The sequence below is a fragment of the Arachis hypogaea genome, chromosome 6 (assembly GCF_003086295.3).
Source record: "Arachis hypogaea cultivar Tifrunner chromosome 6, arahy.Tifrunner.gnm2.J5K5, whole genome shotgun sequence".
NCBI lineage: Eukaryota > Viridiplantae > Streptophyta > Magnoliopsida > Fabales > Fabaceae > Arachis > Arachis hypogaea.
In genome coordinates, this window is record NC_092041.1 from 86,632,887 (window position 1) to 86,637,512 (window position 4,626).

Consider the following 4,626-nt stretch of genomic DNA (forward strand, 5'->3'; position numbering starts at 1 on the left):
AGGTCTGGCCAACCCAATAAAAGAGGATTACAATAACTTAGAAGAGCCCGACATGATGAAGTCGGACTTCTACAAAAAAGTTACAAAAGGTAATCCCTGAAAGAGACCTGAACAAGGTCCAAGAAAAAGGATTACCAAGTAACTCGATAGGGCCCGACATGAGGAAGTCGGCCCAAGATATAAAGCTACAAAAGGTAATCCCTGAAAAGAGACCTGAACAAGGTCCAAGAAAGAGGATTACCAAATAACTCAACAGGGCCCGACATGATGAAGTCGGCCCAAGATATAAAGCTACAAAAGGTAATCTGATGAGCGGATAATTTGTACGCTTTTTGGCATTGTTTTTAGTATGTTTTTAGTATGATCTAGTTAGTTTTTAGTATATTTTTATTAGTTTTTAGTTAAAATTCACTTTTCTGGACTTTACTATGAGTTTGTGTGTTTTTCTGTGATTTCAGGTATTTTCTGGCTGAAATTGAGGGACCTGAGCAAAAATCTGATTCAGAGACCAAAAAGGACTGCAGATGCTGTTGGATTCTGACCTCCCTGTACTCGAAGTGGATTTTCTGGAGCTACAGAAGCCCAATTGGCGCGCTCTCAACGGCGTTGGAAAGTAGACATCCTGGGCTTTCTAGCAATATATGATAGTCCATACTTTGCCCGAGATTTGATGGCCCAAACCGGCGTTCAAAGTCACCCTCAGGAATTCCAGCGTTAAACGCCTGAACTGGCACAAGAATGGGAGTTAAACGCCCAAACTGGCACCAAAGCTGGCGTTTAACTCCAAGAAGAGTCTCTACACGAAAATGCTTCAATGCTCAGCCCAAGCACACACCAAGTGGGCCCGGAAGTGGATTTTTATGTCATTTACTCATCTCTGTACACCCTAGGTTACTAGTTTTCTATATATAGGACCTTTTACTATTGTATTTTCATCTTTGGATCATTTCAGATCTTTTGATCATCTTTGGACATCTAGTTCTTAGATCATTGGGAGGCTGGCCTCACGGCCATGCCTAGACCTTGTTCTTATGTATTTTCAACGGTGGAGTTTCTACACACCATAGATTAAGGTGTGGAGCTCTGCTATACCTCGAGTATTAATGCAATTACTATTGTTCTTCTATTCAATTCCGCTTGTTCTTGTTCTAAGATATCACTTGTTCTTCAACTTGATGAATGTGATGATCCGTGACACTCATCATCATTCTCACCTATGAACGTGTGACTGACAACCACCTCCGTTCTACCTTCGATTGGGTGAATATCTCTTGGATTCCTGATACACGATGCATGGTTGATCGCCTGACAACCGAGTGCTCACCTGACAAACGAGCCAGCCATTCCGTGAGATCAGAGTCTTCGTGGTATAGGCTAGAACTGATGGCGGCATTCAAGAGAATCCGGAAGGTCTAACCTTGTCTGTGGTATTCTGAGTAGGATTCAATGATTGAATGACTGTGACGTGCTTCAAACTCCTGAGGGCGGGGCGTTAGTGACAGACGCAAAAGAATCACTGGATTCTATTCCGGCCTGATCGAGAACCGACAGATGGATAGCCGTGCCGTGACAGGGTGCGTTGAACATTTCCACTGAGAGGATGGGAGGTAGCCACTGACAACGGTGAAACCCTTGCTTAAGCTTGCCATGGAAAGGAGTAAGAAGGATTGGATGAAGACAGTAGGAAAGCAGAGAGACGGAAGGGAAGGCATCTTCATACGCTTATCTGAAATTCCTACCAATGAATTACATAAGTATCTCTATCTTTATCTTTATGTTTTATTCGCATATCACCATACCCATTTGAGTTTGCCTGACTAAGATTTACAAGGTGACCATAGCTTGCTTCATACCAACAATCTCTGTGGGATCGACCCTTACTCGCGTAAGGTTTATTACTTGGACGACCCAGTACACTTGCTGGTTAGTTGTGCGAAGTTGTGTTTATGCCATGGTGTTGAACACCAAGTTTATGGATTAATTGAGTTGTTGTGATCACAATTTCGTGCACCAAGTTTTTGGCGCCGTTGCCGGGGATTGTTGAGTTTGGACAACTGACAGTTCATCTTGTTGCTTAGATTAGGTATTTTTTTTTTCGGAATTCTTGAAGATGAATTCTAGAGTTTCATGATGATCTGTTGAAGTCTGGCTGGCTGTGAAGCCATGTCTAATTTCATTGGACCGAGGTTTCAACTTATCATCACAAGAGCTTGTTGATTTCTATCAATCTTGCTTTTGGAGCAGTGATCTGCTAAGGCTTGGCTGGCCATTGGCCATGTCTAGTGTTTTGGACCGAAGCTTTTTTTGAAAGCTTGGCTGGCTGTGAAGCCATGTCTAATTCCTGGACCGGAGTCTTAGACTAAACATTGCATGATTCCTGGAATTCTCATTAAGAATTTTGATACCTTTATCTTCTTTTTCCACTTAATTTTCGAAAAAGCACAAAAAAAAATTTACAAAATCATAAAAACCAAAAATATTGTATGTTTCTTGTTGAGTCTAGTATTTCATTTTAAGTTTGGTGTCAATTGCATGTTTCTGTTTTTCTTGCATTCATTCATATGTCTTAGTAATCTTCAAGATGTTCTTGATGATTTCATTACTCTTATCTTTAATTCCTCTTGACTTGAGTGTTTATGTGTCTCATATGCATTCTCATTTTGTTAGTGTCAGTAGTATACAAACTGCTAAGTTGGTGTCTTGCATGCATTGTTATTTGATTTTAGTTGCATTTTGATTATTAAAAATCCAAAAATATTTTTTATTTGTGTCTTTTCAAGTCAATAATACAGGGAATTGAAGATTCGGAACATACTGCAGAGGAATTATACAGAAAAAGCTGGGCGTTCAAAACGCCCAGTGAAGAAGGACAGACTGGCGTTTAAACGCCAGCCAGGGTGCCTGGTTGGGCGTTTAACGCCCAAAAGGGTAGAGTTTTGGGCGTTAAACGCCAGAATGTGCACCATTCTGGGCGTTTAACGCCAGGATGGCACAAGAGGGAAGATTTTGTTTTCAAATCAATTTTTTTCTAAGTTTTCAAAGTTTTTCAAAATCAAATCTTTTTCAAATCATATCTTTTCAATCAAATCTTTTTCAAAATTAATTTCTTTCCATTTTCAAGGATAATTGCTATCAATTAATGATTTGATTCAACATTTCAAGTTTGTTACATATTCTGTTGAGAAAGGTTTAATGTTTGAATCATATCTTTTCTTGTTAGCCAAGTTATTAATTTTCAAAATCAAATCTTCTTTAAAATGTCTTTCAAATCATATCTTCTCAATCACATCTTTTTAAACTAATCATATCTTCTTAACCACATCTTTTTCAAAATAGCTTTCAATCAAATGTTTTTTTATTTCTAATTTCAAATTCTTTTTCAAAAATCACTTGGTTTCTTTCCCACTTTTATTTTCGAAAATTAATAAGTGTTTTTCAAAATCTTTTACTTAATTTTCGAAAATTACTTCCCTTCTTCTCATATCCTTCTGTTTATGGACTAACATTATCCCTTAATGCACAATTCAAACTCCATCTTCTTTGATAAGTTCGAATTTGCTACTTCTGCCTTCTATTTTTATTTTCCTCTGACACCTCAAGGAATCTCTATACTGTGACATAGAGGATTCCACATTTTCTTGTTCTCTTCTCTTTCTTATGAGCAGGAGCAAGGACAAAAGCATTCTTGTTGAGGCTGACCCTGAACCTGAAAGGACCTTGAAGCGAAAACTAAGAGAAGCTAAAGCACAACTCTCTGTAGAGGACCTAACAGAAATCTTCAAAGAAGAAGAACCTATGGCAGCCGAAAACAACAACAATGCCAACAATGCAAGGAAGGTGCTGGGTGACTTTACTGCACCTACTCCCGACTTTTATGGGAGAAGCATCTCTATCCCTGCCATTGGAGCAAACAACTTTGAGCTTAAGCCTCAATTAGTTTCTCTAATGCAACAGAATTGCAAGTTCCATGGACTTCCATTGGAAGATTCTCATCAGTTTTTAGCTGAATTCTTGCAAATCTGTGACACTGTCAAGACTAATGGGGTTGACCCTGAGGTCTACAGACTTATGCTATTCCCTTTTGCTGTAAGAGACAGAGCTAGGACATGGTTGGACTCACAACCTAAAGAAAGCCTGGACTCTTGGGAAAAGCTAGTCAATGCCTTCTTGGCAAAGTTCTTTCCACCTCAAAAATTGAGTAAGCTTAAAGTGGAAGTCCAAACCTTCAGACAGAAGGAAGGAGAATCCCTCTATGAAGCTTGGGAAAGATACAAACAATTAATCAGAAAGTGTCCTTCTGATATGCTTTCTGAATGGAGCATCATAGGTATTTTCTATGATGGTCTCTCTGAACTGTCCAAGATGTCTTTGGATAGCTCTGCTGGATGATCTCTTCATCTGAAGAAGACGCCTACAGAAGCTCAAGAGCTGATTGAAATGGTTGCAAATAACCAATTCATGTACACTTCTGAAAGAAATCCTGTGAACAATGGGACTAGTCAGAAGAAAGGAGTTCTTGAGATTGACACTCTGAATGCCATATTGGCTCAAAACAAAATATTGACTCAACAAGTCAATATGATTTCTCAAAGTCTGTCTGGAATGCAAAATGCACCAAGCAGTACT

General features: G+C 39.1%; 1 non-coding gene across 1 annotated transcript; it reads right to left on the reverse strand.

Moving 5' to 3' along the window:
• Positions 1 to 4,200: 4,200 nt before the first annotated feature.
• Positions 4,201 to 4,308, reverse strand: LOC112700237 (small nucleolar RNA R71). The gene has a single exon (XR_003153149.1). It is a non-coding gene; the product is annotated as a small nucleolar RNA R71 (small nucleolar RNA).
• Positions 4,309 to 4,626: the final 318 nt, after the last annotated feature.